General features: G+C 42.2%; 1 long non-coding RNA gene across 3 annotated transcripts in view; it reads left to right on the forward strand.

Annotated features, from left to right (window-relative positions):
* Positions 1-19,457, forward strand: part of LOC310825666 — a 45,618-nt gene that overhangs the window by 12,713 nt on the left and 13,448 nt on the right. For 2 of the 3 annotated variants that reach the window (XR_014555413.1, XR_014555414.1), the window contains 3 exons: positions 12,658-12,746; positions 13,412-13,501; positions 18,762-18,848. This is a non-coding gene — a long non-coding RNA (uncharacterized lncRNA). The remainder of the gene's footprint in view (positions 1-12,657; positions 12,747-13,411; positions 13,502-18,761; positions 18,849-19,457) is intronic. The other variant, XR_014555415.1, reaches the window with a different exon arrangement.

Consider the following 19,457-nt stretch of genomic DNA (forward strand, 5'->3'; position numbering starts at 1 on the left):
TTTGCAAGACGAAAAAACCGCTAGACGAAGAGAATCGCGGAACGAATTATTTTCGTCTAGCGAGGCACCACTGTATCTTATATGAAGCAGTTCTCATTTGAAGGTATTAGGCATGCAGGACACGAGTGGCGCTGTGGGTTAAACCACAGAGCCTAGGACTATCCGATCAGAAGGTCAGCGGTTCGAATCCCCGTGACGGGGTGAGCTCCCATTGCTCGATCCCTGCTCCTGCCAACCTAGCAGTTCGAAAGCACGTCAAAGTGCAAGTAGATAACTAGGTACCGCTCTAGCGGGAAGGTAAAGGTGTTTCCCTGTGCTGCTCTGGTTTGCCAGAAGCGGCTTAGTCATGCTGGCCACATGACCAAGAAGCTGTACGCCGGCTCCCTTGGCCAAGAAAGCAAGATGAGCTAACCAACCCCAGAGTCGGTCACGACTGGACCTAATGGTCAGGGGTCCCTTTACCTTTACCTAGTTTGACACTGGTCAGTATCAGCCAACAGTGGTACCTCTGGTTACGAACCCTTCTGGTTACGAGCTCCGCTAACCCAGAAGTAGCTGCTCCTGTTTGCGAACTTTGTCCCAGGATGCGAACGCAAATTGCGTGTCAGAGGTGCGTGTGCAGCGGGAGGCCCCATTAGTGAAAGCGCGCCTCAGGATAAGAATGGTTTCAGCTTAAGAATAGACTTCTGCAACAAATTCAGTTCGTAACCTGAGATACCACTGTACTTGGCTGCATCTAACAGTAGACATGCAATGGCAACAGCATTTGACAGTATCTTAATGGACATCTTTCAGTGCAAGTTAGTATATTTTAGAATAGAATCCATTGATTAATAATGCTAATCGGAGGCAAATTACATTTAAACCTGACTTTTCAAACCTGAAAATTTGTCAGGCTTTCAAGTTGTTGTTTTTTTTTTGGGGGGGGGGATTCAGCTCTGCAGGGGAAGACGTGTTTGTCCAAAAAACCAAGTTCTTTTCTGGCCACTTAGAAAAACACAAAAGCTGGACAAGTTGAACAGCAAGACTGACACTCTGTGGCTTAGCAGAAGAAGTTCAGTGTAGATTAATCTTAATGACTTTATTTCTTTTATTCTTTTGAGAGCACTATAAAAAAAAACCTGGTTGTAGGAAAATGTGCTGGAGACTTCTTCAAGAATTCACCTGTCCTGAGGCTTAAATTTTGATTTCCAACTTTATGCCTTCAGGATATTCAAATTATGTCAGTTGCCGGAGAGAGCAATTTAGTTGAGGCTGAAGCTCCTCCTCCTGATCCTGGCATGGCAGCAAGTTTTTTTAAAAACATGTTATTTTCCTTATCTGCTCACTGGAAGAGGGAGCGGAGGAGCCAGCCACCTAACAGTCATCTGACATAACAATTACCTCAGGTGATGTGGCACTTTGACACTTGGTCAGTCCGCTGGTTGTTAGGACTTCAAAGCATTGGGTCTGGCCTCTTTGCCACACAGGGCAAGAGACGAAAAGAAAACCACAGGGAAGTATTCAACTCCTCTCACTTAAGTTTGGGAGATGCACACAGTTCAGTCTCCTACCCCTCATCCACAGATGTCCTCAGACGAGTTATGTATTGCCAAAATGTGAAATACTTCACCAAAAAGAAAGCAAAATAGGATACCAATGTGCATACAATTTGCATGTGGTAATTTATAGGCCTAGATGCAAACTCAGAACCAGTGATTATAATTGGAATAGAAATACTGGGACTCAGCTAGACTGGTAAAGAAAAAGCGATTTATACGTGTTGTATGTGTGATATAACATGTGCCACCAGATGGAGACATGGAGTCCCGCTTTTCTCTACCTGTTTTCCCTGTTTAAATTTACAACACTTTAAACCATGGGAAGGCAAACTAAGGCCCAGGGGCCAGATCCAACTGCCTTCTCAGTCCAGCCCGTAGACTGTCCGGGAATCAGCGTGTTTTTACATGAGAAGAATGTGTCCCTTTTAAAAAAAATGCATCTCTGGGTTATTTGTGGCGCATAGGAATTCGTCCCACCCCCCACCCCCCAAAAAAATATAATCTGGTCGCCACAAGGTCTGAGGGACAGTGGACCGGCCCCCTGCTGAAAAGTTTGCTGACCCCTGCTTTAAACTGAAACACTTCTTTGATGTGCCTAGTTCCAGCCCTGGTGACCTTAGTCTGCTGTCTGAGTCATGAACTGTTGATGGAAAAGTTCAATGTCCCTGCTATCTTTTCTCATGGTTCTTAATATTTAAGACTCCTTCAAGAACTATCCCATGACGGTCATTCAGATAAGACGACAAACTCTTTCATGGTGCTAATGGCAGACTCTGTGTCTGGAATAAGTCTCATTCCAATATTTGCATCCTTCATTGGGCTGAGGTGGTCTTCCAGACAAGACTCCACATTTATGCTTAAGGTCAACTGCAACTTTCACAGGCCTCAATACATTTTTATACTTTCTTGGTATCCAAGACAAATACTTCCCAGAGATCTAGTGTAGCACACACTTCCTATTCCGATTTGGAAACTGGCACTGCTCTCAGGTTGTAAGCTGCAACAGCAGGTAGTATTTCATCCCCAAATAAATCGGTAACCCATTATGAACAGGGGGGAAAAACCTCTATGGCCATTTAAATTTTCCTTTTGTCTTAGACTATTAAGATCAATAGGCTATGAGAATAAATGAAAAGGGGCAATTGAACTGTTTATTTAATTTAAAAATAAAATGAGCTTGTAGAATTTAAGGAATGCTCAAAGCCACCTTAGAACCAGTTGTTGGCCACACCCTTAGTACTTTTAAGCAATCAATAAATAAATAAATTCTGGGTAGACAGCTGTGTCCGCCAACTTTTAGGTGTAAAGAACCCAACATGGCTGAGATATTAAATGTGAAAACGTATAGTTGAAATGCCATATTGTGACTTCAGGGCCCTGCTGCTATGATTTTTAAGAGAGCTAGCTAAGTGGTATATTAACTGCACACAATTATTTCACTTGTGAGCAGAAGGAGCAGAGCTTTCTGTTAAAGTTTTGGGGCCTATTTTCTTCAGAATCATGTTAGTCATACCACTCCAAATAACTGTGGTTTCCTGTTGCATGTCACTGCCTTTTTGGAATGACCCACCCAGGGCAGCATCAACTTGTTGTCTCTGTCTCACCTTGCTTTGAGGATCAATTCATATTTATTTACTTACCTAAGTCAATGAAGGCAACAAATACTGACTCTATAACAGCTTCCCCCATCCCCTCTCCTGTGCAGTGCCTGGCAATATATCAAGGTCTTTAAAAAATACATCAAACCTGTGATGTTGACGCGCTAGCAGCTTGCAACAGCAGTTTCTCTGCCAATGCAAACTCTTACTTTTTAATAAAGAATTTAAACCAGAGAAGTTAAACATTCATTGGTCTTTCTTCTAGAGGAGGAAGCAGAAGTTTGAATTGGCTCTACAGCTACCAGCCCTCTTCTTTAAAATAGAGAATATTCTTCTGTTGAGTAGAGACCGGAAAATCCTGTGCTGAGCTCCAAGAACGTATGCCATTAAATAAGGCAAACAAAAACCCACCAACCTCCCCTATTTTATAACATTTTATTTAATACAAATAGCCATACATTCCTCTCTCTTTTTAATGTTTTTGTCACTCGCTCATGCCTTTCTCAAAAAATAATTAGCACTTTAACTTTAACCTCAGTAACTCTCTCACAGTAATGTAGCATATATGCAGAGCGTATTATTCTATATCTGCATACAATAATAGAAAAGCATATTTCCAGCTTTAGGAAAATATGCCAGTTCCTTTTGCTTTATGTAAGGCCTCTTGGTGTATTTATCCAGATAAACCATGGAAACTCATGACATTTATAAGCAACTATTGTGGGTAAAGATAGCCGGTCTGTCCACCACTTGGCTTTGTTTAGAAATGGACAACTTTCCTTGACTTGATTTGGAATTGACTTTGTATCAACTCAGGATGTGCACCCGCTATAAGACTTGGTTCAAATCCTGAGTTGGCACTTCAGAAACCTTGTGCTTCTCTCCAAAGTGCTTCTGAATCAGTCCCATTCAGCTCAAGTCCACTTTGGAGAGACTGAGAGGCGGTTTGCCTTTCCCCTTCGCTGTTGAGATAAGTGGCTATGATGCTTTTATTTTTGACATAAATACATGAAACTTGCAGGCAATATTTGCCCCTCCAGAGTGGACAAAGTCTGCCAAATTACAGGCAAATAGGTAGGGCTTTATTTTTGTTCTGGTACCTTTAAATTTTGGTATATTTTTATTTTTGGTGTCATGGGAGTTTGGAAGCTGCCATCTTGTGGACCAATACTTTCCTCAAAGCAAATTCCCCATGCTTAATCTGCTTGGGGAATGGTGGTAGGAGGTTGACCATGGAGCGAATCCTTCCCTCTAACAAAGTTCTATAATAAAGAAATCTGGAAGCAGCCGGAGAATGGTGTTCAAGTGTTGGGTGTTTCTACTAAAATATGCACAGAGGCAAAAAATTTCCTCTCATGGCCTTGAATAAAGTGATTGCAATACTAGGCTATGGGTAGCCTCTTTCTACACAGGGTGAAATTGGGAGCAGCCTTTCGAGCTTGTGCTCTTTCACCTTTTCCCTTCCTTGTTCCACTTGCCACATGGACGAGTGAATGCCCAGACCTGGAGAAAAATCACCTTTATTTGAATGGTAGATCTCTCCTGACCTGAAATACAAAAATCCCTTTCTGTAGCATCTTTCATATATAGTTCGGGAGATATCCCATGCCAAATAAAAATGGACCTGCTGATTTCAAGCCTTGCCCTTTATGTGTGGCTCTTCCTAAAATATAAATGGGGTGGGGAAAATTCAGGAAACTGCTCTGTGTGGGAGGCATAATATTTGAATGCCTTCGACGTCTTGCATGAAATAAAAAGGGAAATAAAAAAAATCTGTCTTGCCTGAAATAAAGAGGGAAATAAAAGATGCGCTGTACTTCTTCTTCCAGTCCAGTCTAAAAGCAGCTGAAAGAGCTATTTCAGCAATGGCCGAATGGCTTTGCAGCAGTCCATCAGCCCTGTCCAACGCCACCTGAATCAGGAATGGCATGGAGTTTTTAGTTAAGACTTTCAAAACAGTGTATTTTTCTGAATTTAACTTCAAGATGGCTGCATCAGGCTTTAAAAGTGCAGACTAATGTACAAAACCACACATTTTACCCATTATAGGATATAAAAGGAATGTTTCCTGTGGTGGAAATAAATAGGATGGTTACCCACCGCTTCCATTGATTTTAAGTTCTACAGTAAATTCATGGGAACTGCAGCTGCTCTGCTTCTTTGAAAATCTGGCCACTGTTCCAAGTCCCAAAGGCCATATCCTGTACATACCTATTCAAGTGCTTAACCTTAGGCACCCAGGTTTGAAATTTTTTTCTCTCTCTCTTTTTGCATACATGATCAGAGGAGTTAATTTCATTGTTATGAGCCCACTATTCAAAAACAGCTATGCCACCTTGAAGTCAAGCTGTACGTCTAAAAAATCTAAAATACTTTCATTCTACAACAGAGAAGCTCTAAGATACTGAATCTTACAAAACATCAAAGTACTGGTGAACTGGGGAACACTTTGTATTTTGATTCTTTTAAATATACTTTTATAGTAATAACCAGTAGCAGGAAAATTGTGATCAGGACTCACTTTTCAATGTTCCACTGACTTGGTGGCCCTCTCCTGGGCTTCTGTCATGATGTCACCATACCCCTAAATGTGTGACCTTACAAAACACACAGGCCCCCAGCGATCCGCAAAAACTCTGTCCCATTGTGCTTCATCCCAAAATCTAAAACTAACTTTAGCTAACTCTGAAGTGGAATATTGTGATTTATAACAAAAAAGGTTACTTAGGGAAGTTGGATACTAAATTGTTCGGTTGGAATCTTTATCCTTTGATTATGTAGTTGGCTGAACAAAGCATTTTGATTCATTCTGTTCCAATTTAATTCCCCTTTGCAAATGACCTGATAGCTGACCCATTTTTTATGCTTAGTATCCCCAGGAAAACAAAAAAATATATAAAAATACAGTGATCCTTGTTAATCATGACATTTTTATATTTCATGTTCCAAGCCTTTGGTTTAAAAAAAAAACAGGAACAAAAGTTATGCAAATAGATGAAGCCTTGCTATATTCTCTTAGTAAAATTCAGCATTAAAATTATTAAACTTTCACTCAGAGTGAACATAGTATTTTAATAGAATAGCCAAAGAAAAAAAGCTGTTCCTTCTTACTCTATAAATTGCTTTATGTTTTAACACACTGCAAATTAGGACTTTAAGTAAAGCTTCATTTTTCTTTTTTCTATATGCAAGGTTTGTTTAAGGTAGGTTGGGGTTTTTTTAATTTTTTTTTTGCAGTAAGGCATGTTTTTCTTTCAGTATTACATTATGCGAGCTAAGAAAGATAATGATATATATTTGATTTGACATTTTAATGACTGTGCAATTCTAGCCATGTCTACTCAGAAGTAAATCCTATTGCTTTCAATAGGGCTTATTCCTGGGTATGTGGGAATAGGCAACTTCCGTCTGAATTAGAGTATGTTCAGACCAGAAGGCCATGGACTTTGGTATCCAGATAAAACTTAATAACAGCTCATAGTATGTAGAGGCCTACAACCCATTGAGATGTTTTTGTCCTTGGATGCTCATTTTTTCCACTGCTTGCCAGTACTGTGTTGATCACACCTTCCCCATAGCAGGCAAAATATTTGTGAACATTTGGTGATATCACAGCAGCTCAGCCAATAAGATTCAAATGTGGCAGACAGGCAAACAGCAGATAGTTACCACCTTCATATTTTATGTAGGACGTTTGGTGTTGTTTAGTTGTGTCTGACACTTCATGACCCCATGGACCAGAGCACGCCAGGCACTCCTGTCTTCTACTGCCTCCCGCAGTTTCATCAAACTCAAGTTGGTAGCTTCGAGAACACTGTCCAACCTCTGTTATCGCCTTCTCCTTGTGCCCTCCATCTTTCCTAGCATCAGGGTCTTTTCCAGGGAGTCTTCTCTTCTCATGAGGTGGCCAAAGTACTGGAGCCTCAGCTTCAGGATTTGTCCTTCCAGTGAGCACTCAGGGCTGATTTCCGTAAGAATGGATAGGTTTGTTCTTCTTGCAGTCCATGGGACTCTCAAGAGTCTCCTCCAGCACCAGAATTCAAAAGCATCCATTCTTCGGTGATCAGCCTTCTTTATGGTCCATCTCTCACTTCCATACATCAGTACTGGGAAAACCATAGCTTTAACTACACAGTCCTTTGTCGACAAGGTGATGTCTCTGCTTTTTTAAGATGCTGTCTAGGTTTGTCATTGCTTTTCTCCCAAGAAGCAGGCGTCTTTAAATTTCGCGACTGCTGTCACCATCTGCAGTCATCATGGAGCCCATGAAAGTAAAATCTCTCACTGCCTCCATTTCTTCCCCTTCTATTTGCCAGGAGGTGATGGGGCCAGTGGCCATGATATTCTTTTTTTCGATGTTGAGCTTCAGACCATATTTTGCACTCTCCTCTTTCACCCTAATTAAAAGGTTCTTTAATTCCTCCTCACTTTCTGCCATCAAGGTTGTGTCATCTGCATATCTAAGGTTGTTGATATTTCTTCCGTCAATCTTAATTCCGTCTTGGGATTCATCCAATCTAGCCTTTCGCATGATGAATTCTGCATATAAGTTAAATAAGCAGGGAGACAATATACAGCCTTTTCGTACTCCTTTCCCAATTTTGAACCAGTCAGTTGTTCCATAATGTCGGGACCAAATATGTTAATGGAAAGTGAAGTTTGGGGGGCTGTGTTGTGCTACTCATAGAAGTTGCTTTGCAGGAGGCATCGTTTCCTAAAAGTATTCTCCATTATACCTTTTGCTTGTCGTTTCTCCTTCCTTCCCACCCAACCAACTGTAGCCCACTTCCAGGAAGAAAACTACAGCACTGGCCGGTTGTGATACAGCTTCTTGCTGTATCAATAAACACTTTGGTACATAACAAAGCTGCTCAAAGAAAAAGACACACACACATATCCAAAGCCATTTTTCTTTTCTACTTTTATTTTTAACCTTTTTTAAAAATAGAAAATTGGCTGACCACGGATTTATGAATTAGCAAGTCCATTATAATGATGAATGGAAATTACCATTTAAAACCTGAATCATTCATCAGACTGCTCGCTATGTGTCAGGTGACATAAGAATACATGAATACTTGTCATCTTAGTATTTCCTACCTGATAGTTAAGCTTGCATGAACTTTAGACTTTTGTACCAAGTGCTGGCTAATATAAATTAAAAAACAACAACACCCGAATACAGTATAAAGTAATTTTACAGATAGTTTCAAAGGAGTACAAGGGAACATGTAGAAGACAATGTCAATAAGGGGGGGGGGAGAAGCATTCTTCCCACCCTCAGACAAAAGAATCACAAGAAGTCTCTTGGTTTTTCTCAAAATAGAAAGTCCTGTTGAGTCCCTAGACCACCTTTATGGTTGAGGACTTTTACTGCCAGATTGATCTGTTCACCATCTTTCAGCAAGCTCCGATTCACAACAAAATATTCCATAAATGTTCCTTCTAGGTTTCTGAAATGAGCAAACACACCATATTCCAACTGATAAGGATTTTGAGAGAAAAGCTAGCCTCCGAGATGATAGCTCGATGACATCCCACCCACGTTCAAATATGATTTCTACCGTAGGCTTAGCAGTTCATAAACTGAAGCCAACTTTTGAGAGATCATTTAAATTGTGAAATGCTACCCAAAGACTGAGGAAGAAAAGACTGTATATTAATCTTGGCAGCAGATGGCAATTCTAGATCCAGAAGCTCAATGGTGTTGAGCTGAATGGAACATAACAAGTCTGTTATCCTAACAAAATGCAGCCTTCGTCTCTCAGAGGGCTAGAAATGCCCTCTCAGTATATGCATCCAATCATAGAAGAACATAAAGAGACAGTTAGACTGAGTAATGTTGCATAACTAAATGGCGAGATTTTCAAGTGGAATATAAAACCTGAAAGTATTGTTTTAATCAAAGATCTGATGGTCTTGTCAGTGCTTCATTATCCTGATGCAGTGTGTGGCTTTTTTTGTCCCCGCCCCCTCATTTTTCCTCTTTCAAATACTAATGTTTCTGCAGATACATGTAGGACCCAGTCCTGCTTCCTCAGCATGGCCTGATGAGCTTCCTCATAAGACTTCATCCCAGCCCTCCACTTCCAACTGGATATGCCAGCGTGCTGGATATACCACAATTCAGTCACAGGGGATCCCACTTTGAAGGATCCCTCTCTAATGGTTCTCCATTATATTTTTAGAAATATCAGCCACATAGGTAAAGGTAAAGGGACCCCTGACCATTAGGTCCAGTTGTGACCGACTCTGGGGTTGCGGCACTCATCTCGCTTTACTGGCCGAGGGAGCCGGCATACAGCTTCCAGGTCATGTGGCCAGCCTGAGTAAGCTGCTTCTGGCGAACCAGAGCAGGGCACGGAAATGCCGTTTACCTTCCCGCTGGAGCGGTACCTATTTATCTACTTGCACTTTGACGTGCTTTCGAACTTCTAGGTTGGCAAGAGCAGGGACCGAGCAATGGGAGCGCACCCCGTCGGGGGGATTCGAACCACCGACCTTCTGATCGGCAAGCCCCTAGGCTCTGTGGTTTAACCCAGAGCGCCACCCGCGTCCCATATCAGCCACACAGCCTGATATTATTTTTAATTGTGTGTGAGGCTGTTTTTGCTACTATTTTGCGGGGAAAGCTTTATTAAATATTTTTCTGCTCTTTCAAATTGAATTTGTACTAATAATTTGATCTCCACACCACCATTTTCTTCCTTGCCTCATTCAAAAGCAGCTAAAGACCACTTCCAAACCGCTGTGGCTCAAGAAGAGCCATGAGCTGGTAGCCAGTAGTTGAGACAAAAGGTCAATGTCAATAAACATGTCATGTGCCAGAACCAAGGGGGAGGTAGGAAGAGGTATTAAGGCAGCTGTGGTCAGGTCCAGAAGTCAGGACTGAAGGGTAAAGCCAAAAGTTGGACTGAAGGGAAGACTAGGGAGCGAACACAGTGTGGACACAGTAACAAACCAGAGGTCTCTCCAGACTGGTGTCTCTGCAAAAATATTATTTCATACCCTCCAACATTTCTCAGATGAAGGTAAAGGTACCCCTGCCCGTACGGGCCAGTTGTGTCCGACTCTAGGGTTGTGCGCCCATCTCACTTAAGAGGCCGGGGCCAGCGCTGTCCAGAGACACTTCCGGGTCACGTGGCCAGCATGACGAAGCTGCTCTGGCGAGCCAGCATCAGCTATAAAGCGGTGCCTATTTATCTACTTGCACTTAGGCGTGCTTTCGAACTGCTAGGTGGGCAGGAGCTGGGACCGAAAGACGGGAGCTCACCCCGCCGCGGGGATTCGAACCGCCGACCATACGATCGGCAAGTCCTAGGCACTGAGGTTTTACCCACAGCGCCACCCACGTCCCAGATGAAGATAGGGGTGTCCTATTCCATAATAATAATGATAATTTTATTTTTTAAAGCCCGCCCATCTGACTGGGTTGGCCCAGCCACTCTGCTCGGCTTCCAACATACACAAAAACATAACGAAACATTAAACGTTAAAAAGCTTCCCTATACAGGGCTGCCTTCAAGATGTCTTCTAAAGGTTGTATAGTTACTTACCTCCTTAGCTTGGGGCTGGTCATACCTTCCCAACATTTCTCCGATGAAAATAGGGACGTCCTAAGGAAAAGGGACGTGGGATGCGGGTGGCGCTGTGGGTTAAACCACAGAGCCTAGGACTTGCCAATCAGAAGGTTGGCGGTTCGAATCCCCGCGACGGGGTGAGCTCTCATTGCTCAGTCCCTGCTCCTGTCAACCTAGCAGTTCGAAAGCATGTCAAAGTGCAAGTAGATAAATAGGTACCGCTCCGGCGGGAAGGTAAACGGCATTTCCGTGCGCTTCTCTGGTTCGCCAGAAGCGGCTTAGTCATGCTGACCACATGACCCAGAAGCTGTACGCCGGCTCTCTGGGCCAGTAAAGCAAGATGAGCGCCGCAACCCCAGTCGGCCACGACTGGACCTAATGGTCAGGGGTCCCTTTACCTTTACCTTTAAGGAAAAGCAGGATATTCTGGGATCCAATCAGAAACCAGGATGGCTTCTGTAAATCTGGGACTGTCCCTGAATAATAGGGACCCTTGGAGGGTGTGCATCTTGGTTCAATAATAGTGCATTAGTGGTGGGTTTATTTTGTTCTAGTTTGTTCTGTCATGCTTCCCCCGTGATAACAGGTTATTGCTCTCCGGAGGGTCTGTAACACAACAAAAGTGTTACACAATTGAACATAGATCAGCTTGTGAACTCATAGCTATGCTGCTCAAGTCACACATGTTCATTTTACTGTATTACCTGCTAGCTCCAATCCTACAATAACAGGTTACTGCCAAATGTTACGCTCATAGGATTGAGCCAAAATACGTAATTCTGTGTTGGCCAAAATGCCAAAACGCCATGATCAAGTAGCTTTTTCAGTCTAAAGCCAACTACACTCTGCAGTTCTATACTACTCAACAGCACTGTGAAAACCCTGGCTATATTATGCCAGCTGAAACAGCTGCTAACCCCTTACTAACACAGCATTCTGGGTTCCTTTGTGATGCCTAGTTCTTGCATCCCATTCTAAACATCTTTATCCTTGAAACACTAAAAGAGAACACATGAGTGACTTGTATTTCTCCTTTTTGCATTTCCACTGCATCCCATTTTGTTCCCATTTTGCAAGTTACAGCGTGGCCTGTGCTTATTGTGGTAATGTTGGTCTAGGGCAAAAATGTGAGAAACTGCAGCTTTAGATCAGATGCTTTTATATATATATTAAACATGTCACCCATTACCTTTTCAATGAAAATAGAAACCAAAAGGGCATAACGTTTGGGTGTACCTAGCCTAGGAGAAGTTTAGCAAAGTAACCAGGTAAGAACTTGCGCTCAACCCTCTCTAACAGGGTTTAAAACATTGAATAGCAGCATTTAGCATAATACAGGCTCAAATAAGCAAACTAGTCTTCATTGATGTGTCAAACTGGAGGCCTGCATCTTCCAAAAACTGCCTCTGTATGTCAGCATGTGAAGCTGATCTTTCCCAGCTGATGCTGGATTCAAGTTTCTTGGAAGCATTTTTGGTGGAGATGTGCCAAACAACCTTAAAAAATAAATCAGTTGCAGTAGAACAGGACAATCCCCCAAGGCTCAGAGGTAGGGTGAGTGTTTTGATACATGCATTACTAATTAACTGTGAAAAGTTTTGAACAGGCCCAATATCTGTGTGTGTGTGTGTGTGTGTGTGTGTGTGTGTGAAAGAGAGAGAGAGAGAGAGAGAGAAAAGTGCAATCGCTACCTTTTATTTGAAAGGTCATAAAAGGGTAGAAAAACAATTCCAACCCATGAAGTTAACCATACCACAATTTTGGAATATAACCTTTCGGTATCCCCCTCCCCCCTCCTTTTTTTACAAGATGTGATGCTTCATGTCAAAGACAGTATTCCATATCATAACTCATTTGACATAACTTCAGGTGATGCAAATTTTTTTATAACACTTGTTTCTCCTTTTACCCCTCCTCCAATATATATATTTTTTCCAGACAATAATGACTTCAACCTGGAAAAAGGCTTACGGCTCAGTCAGAACTAGCCTAAATCTAACCTTCAGTTTGGAGTCTTGGATAATGAGGTAAAATATGTATTATTCACTCGACTACCTTTGGACTCAAATGACAAAAGGGAGTGAATATTCCAGGCCCAACACATTCTTAGTTTAGGAATCTCAAGAGACATTTTACAACTGTGCTATTGCAGCTTGATTTTTGGGCAGTGAGGAAGAAATAATGATACTTTTCATGGATTTTAAAAGGTGTTTCTATGGCTCTCTGGCAGCCTTAAACAAGTCTTACCACTGGTAAATAAATGAACTGTTAAGCCACTTTAACATCTGAAAAATAAGCTGCAGGTCCATTATCATCCGAACATGTTTCACTCTTCCCAGTGTCAAATCTCTAGGCTGTAATTCTGAGGTAAGGTGAGTTTTCAGTTCAACATTTTCAAGTAGCTCCTTACAGAGCATGAATTGAAAGAAAACAGTTAATCTTAAACAAAAGAATATAAATAAATGCCACATGAGTGTTCTCGTGACTTAGTTTTGCTAATGCTAATTAGAATGCTTATTTGTCCAGAAAAAAACCCCCATGGCAGATGACTTTTGTTTGCAGTTGGATTTATCGCAAAGCATAATATGACAATCATGTACACTAGAATCTAGTTTACTAGCCATTGCAATATCTGGATAATCTTCTAGTTCCAGTTTATAAATACACCACTCTTTTTTGCTTCTTCTTTCAGAGAAAACTGTCTGTCAAATACAAGTATGAATACATACTGGACTTCCCCACTGTTGTTTGATTCACAGCTGAGCAAAGTGAGGTAGCCCAGGTAATGTTGTGTAGGCAGGGCAATGTTGCACATCAATAGGTAAAGGTAAAGGTACCCCTGCCCGTATGGGCCAGTCTTGACAGACTCTAGGGTTGTGCGCTCATCTCACTCTAGAGGCCGGGAGCCAGCGCTGTCCGCAGACACTTCCGGGTCACGTGGCCAGCGTGACGAAGCTGCTCTTGCAAGCCGGCACCAGAGCAGCACACAGAACGCCGTTTACCTTCCCGCTATAAAGCGGTACCTATTTATCTACTTGCACTTAAGGGTGCTTTCGAACTGCTAGGTGGGCAGGAGCTGGGACCGAATAACGGGAGCTCACCCCGCCGTGGGGATTCGAACCGACGACCATGCGATCGGCAAGTCCTAGGCGCTGAGGTTTTACCCACAGCGCTACCCGCCTCCCGTTATGCACATCAATAGAAGCCTCTTAAGTACTTGTCAGGTGTAAATCAATGTCATCATCGACATGGGGAAGGACCTTTGCAGAAATGCAATAGCTGTCCTTTTCAAAGGAACCCTTAACACCTCCTTTATTGACCCAACTCATGCCCAAAATGAACAGCCCTTGCTTGTTTTCTACAAGGCACATCCACACATGACATGCGTACAGTAGGGCTGAGTGTAAGGGCTTGTCCCCACTGGAACAAAATGTGAACTCCAGGCCAGTGCTGTCCCAGACATCTCCCACTTTAAATAAGAACACACACACCCTGCCCCGATTCAGACTTTCCAAGGATCGAAAGTCCCCATGTTTTAAGGAAGGGGGATCTGGGACAATAATGGGATGGGGAGCATGTCATATTAATGGGAAGGCAGGCAAATGCAACCCCTACATTTTTCTCTGATGTGGACAAGCCCTAAGAGTCTAAGAAACACCTGTTTTCAAAACAAGTGGGTATGGGAAAGATGATGTGAAATGGAGAGAAGGGGAGAGGAGAGTTGCCTAAGCTCCCCCCTGCCCCTCCCCCCCGCAAACACTGCTTCTCCTTACAAATCACAATCTTGGGAACCCATCTGGGAGAAGCAGTTGGGAGCAGAGAAGTGGTTTTAAGAAAAGGGATCCTTCTGCCACTTTCCTGCACCACGTTGTCCCTTTTTGTGGAAAAGGAGCTACTGGGGAGTTGTTAAGTGTGTTTGTATGCATTGCCTAGTCTGATCTTCTCTTACGCTGTTATACCGTCCAAGTTTGATAACGTGCAAAAGGCTGGTTAAAGGGGTCAGTTGCAGATAATGACAAAGACTGCTTTGAATCAGAGGTTTTCAGAAGAGAACAAGTTACCACCTTCCCACAAAGATGCCATCATAGGCATGCACAGCACATCAGAGTGCTCACCCAGGGATTTTTTTTATTTAAAGGCAAACATTTCTTGAATACATACTCATACTCAACCCTAAAGGACATTGTTTTCATTCACCAAACAAACTAAAGAAACTCCTTGTCCTCAATTTAGTTGGTTTCCATGGTTTGGCTGCCCACATGTAGGACTCTGAGGGATTTCTGAAAGCCCTTGATCAGATAAAGGTAAACACGTGTCCTGTTCTCAAGATGCTGCAAGACAATCTTTATTCGAAGATGTGAGATTCTTACTGCTTTGAATAAATGTACACAGAAGCATGTGACTCTTCCAAAAGCATAAAAGGGAAAACACCCTTGAAAATAATGCCAGCTATATACTGTCCATCAAAAGGATGTTTTAAGAGAAGAGGGGTTTAAACTGCAGAACCGAACACGGCCAGTTTGGAAAGGTTAACTTTGCTTGGCTAAGGTGATCCCTTCGGTGGTGGGTACTATTACTAAGATTCCGTAGTTATCCTCCGCACTGAATAAAAAAAAATATTCATGCCTTTAGGGGTTGTAGGGTCCTTGCTGTGATTTACATAACTTGCTGTCAGCTGGCATGGCAGACACCAATTATAGGAAACTTTGGAAAGGCACTACCTGTAGCTCTCAGTGGAAGCCATGTTTCTGTTGTATTAAATCTGTACAGAAATGACAGTGGGGGGAAAGGAGAAAAATAAATGGTGCTGTGAATGTTACAAGTAAACCTTTGGGAACAACAATGTAAGTAGGAGAGTGATACAGATAATGCGGTTTTGCTTAGTGTAGCACTGAATACCCAAAGTCAGGAAAATGGAAATACAACACACACACACACACACACACACACACACACGCATATATATATAATAGTCACTCTGCAATGTCAACTGTGCCAAGTAAATCCCTAGAAAGCTTAAAGGAATGTTACAATTTTGCTTAGAATGGAAAATAGGTTTGACTGGTCAGGTAATAAATTAAAAAAATAAGTTAGTTACACGAGCCTTGTAATTGCTAGGCATGTTGCAATATGTGTCCAAATAAGACACTGGATAGAAATTAATTTCACCCATGCAGACTTAGAGCGGGGGACCAGGCCCCCCCAATTATTCATGGACTTGACACCTGATCATGGATCTACTTTCCAAGGAGCAGCCACTACCTGCTAGATCCATAGCCACATTTTCAGATCCAGGTATCTTTTCTTCTCCCCTGCCTTGCTTCAGTCCATTGGCGCCATAAGCCAGTCCATTGGCTCATAAGACAATAAATTGCTGAGTCCTTCCTCTGTTCCCTGAATAGTGTCATCAAGACCATGGCAATGAGGTAGAAAGCTCTTCCCAATATATTGTTATGAGTTTGTGGGTTCCAGACACACATAATTCCTGGGTTTAGTAAGTGTTGGAATTTAATCAATTATTGGAGAGTTAAACTGGAAGTCAGACTCTTAATAGCTGGACTCTGCTTCCTGAGTTCAGGAGATTTCCTGAGAGATGGGCCATTAACAGAGAAAAACACAGGGAGATGGACCCTTAGCAAATCAATGCCTGTACCAGCTGGCAAATGGGTGGACCCTCTCCTGAGCTCTTGGATGGTTAGCAGATACAAATCAGAGTGGAGAACTTTAGGATCTCAGTTGGGGATGATATGGGCTGAAGGAAAATAGTTGCAGTTGGTGGAATGCGGCAAGCTGGAGAGAGCATGCGTATTTTTGAATCCAAGGCAGCTGTGGCTATGGAAGAAGCTTTTATGGGTGTCAATGCTGTAAGCATCATATGCTCTGGTTGTATATATGTGTAAATAAACCATATATCATAAAGACACCCCAAGCTCCACTGTGCCCCATTCCCAAAGGAAACACAAACCCTGAGTAAGAACACTGAAACATTGCACCACTTGGAGATTGGGGTGGCATGTAACAGTATCGTTCTAGACTCATGCTTCGGGTTTATTGTTACAGCTGATAGGAAATAGCTCGTTGTGCTTCTAAAATTATTGCCTGCCAGAGCTCTAGCCACACTCCTCACTCTTCTGAGGACTGCTTCATCTTTACTTTTCACACTGCTTTGGCCTACAATATCTAATTGCATCCACTGGTTTTCTCGGTGTCTTCAGTACAATTTAATTCTACTGAAAAACTGCAGAGGCACAGTACTTTTACCCAGAGTGTTTGGCCCCTTTATACCCAGCAGATCAACTAAGTTTTTTAATAGAAAACTGGAGTTCTCCCTGACCTTGGAAAAGGCTGGAGAAATCTATTCTGATCTCCTCCCCGTCCCGCTCCATGTTTATGAACGAGTCCTGGTGAGCTTTGCAGTCTAGGAGAACTAGAGGCAAATAATTTTATAGAGTGTTTTTGCATATATTATTAAGATTCAAGCCCTGATTCTCTCCCCCCCCCCACAAGAAAACATTATAAATAGTGTCTCAAAAACCTGTGGTATCCACTTTGTTAAGTGTTGGGTTCAAGAGATTAAGGGCAATGACTGGCATATAGTTCACTTTTATTTCCATCTCGCTGCAACCTCACATCGCTATACATCTGTTTTGTTGATTCAGAAGAGCACTTGAGCGCCTTTACAGTTGATTTTGACAAGTGCTACAATTTGATATGGGTAGATAATTCTTGCTGAGATGATTTCGAAGTACAGAAATTATAATTTTGAGTAGATATTACCTTTCTTTATGATCAGAAATTTCATGTAATATACTGTGCACTTAAGCATCTTAATCACATTTTTTCTCCCTCTCTCTTTTTTTAAATAAAAAAATACATTACATTATTTTCATCTAATCGAGCAAAGTATTGCAAATTAAAATATTGTTCTAAATATATCTGGGTCCCCTCCCCCTTCCTCCTGCTTGGTGAAGAGGATCCTTTAAAGAAGAACAACAAAAAAGGAACATTAAAAATGTTCATTCCTAACCTTCTCTTCAAAACTATTTGGTTTGGGATTTAATTAAACAGTAAGACATGACAGACTGTACAGGAGGGCTCATTAATGCACACCTTGGGTACATTTCACCTCCTGCTTCTTGCACAGCTGAGGTGTGGATTAATCAGCGCTACCCCTTGGCCCAGAGCATTTATTGTGATTATAAAATGACCACTTGGAAAAAAAAATAAAACAAAATGTTCTAACGCCAGGAAAGATCATCCATCATGCCTGATGATTAGGAGTTAAGAGCAACATTAAAAGGAAGGGGGGGGGGAGCTGATCATGTTTTATGCAGTGGTGCAAACAGAGTTTTCCTCCTGTTCGGAAGAACTTTATGATTCTTCAAAAGCTTTTTTTGCTCCATGGCAAAGCATAATGAAAGATGTAACAGGACAGCTTTGCATTAGATAGTGGTAGTATAGCCTATTCATTCAGAGTAGATGTGATGGGAGAAGCCACATTTGTTTAATCATGTTCTCATCCCATTTATATATAAAGCTGAGAGTGGGACTTATGCAGGTTCTTGTTTGTTTATATGGCTCTGGGCAACTATGCCTACAGGACTGCCTTTCCCCTATATGAACCTGCCCAGACCTAAGACCATCATCTGAGGGCCTCCTCTGCAGTAGTTCCCTTTTTATAAAGTACTCTCCCAAGGGAGGCCTGACTGGTGCTAACCTTGTCATGATATTGGTGCCATGCAAAGGTGGGGTTTTTTGGTGCCATTCAAAAGTGTTTTTTGTTTTTTGTTTCTCTGGGCATTGGGTAGCACAACATGATACTGTACAGCTAAATCTGTTTTTACTATAATTTCAGCATTGCAATTTTTTACTTTGGTTGTAAATAGCTTCAGGACTTTTGTGTGTGTGGAAAACACTGTATACATATTCACCCAACCTTACTCCACTGAAAAATATTGGGAAATAGAACCAGTAGCAACAGTTCTCAGCTATATTGACCGAGTAGCAAGGAGGCAGCCTGATATTTTCCTGTGTGTCAGCAGACTTGATCGGAGGCGCCAGATGTTCCTTCCAGAGAGGACTGTGGAAACTGAGCCATTCGAAAAAGAGAGAACTCAGCTTCGAGATTAGTAAGTTGAAAACTAGTAAAGTTCCCAGCTGTTGGTGCGCCGCCGCCTCCCCACACCACAAATTTTCTCTCAAGAGGAATATAGCCCAAAGCTCAGAAAATGCTAAAAGGGACTTGTAGTAAAAGCTGCTCAATTGTGGAGAAGTGTTCATGGTCCCCAAAGAGCAGAACAGAGGGAGATAGTAGCTGGAAGGGTGGGAAACAATCGTCAAAAGATAACAAAGGAGGGAGAGGGCTCAGAAAGCTGTAGGAATTGCATGATGGTATGTACCAGGGGGGAAAAAATTATTAGAGCAGCAGGGTGGAATGGTGTTTTGTTTTGTTTTTTAAAAAATCTAGATCCCAGTCATGCCTCAACAATCAGGATCTGATCGCATAAAACTAGTGTGGTGTAATGGTTAGATTGTTGCACTATGACCTGGGAGAGACAAGGGTTCGAATCCCCACTCATCCATGAAGCTCACTGCGTGACCTTGGGCCGGTCGCCATCTCTTAGCCTAACCTACTTCACAGGGTTGTTGTGATGATGAAATGGGGAGAAGGAGAACCACGTACACCGCCTTGAGCTCCTTGATCAATAAAGGTAGTATATAATTTTTTTTAAATCATG

Source organism: Podarcis gaigeae (assembly GCF_964106915.1).
Source record: "Podarcis gaigeae genome assembly, chromosome: 10".
In the NCBI taxonomy this organism is placed as follows: Eukaryota; Metazoa; Chordata; class Lepidosauria; order Squamata; family Lacertidae; genus Podarcis; species Podarcis gaigeae.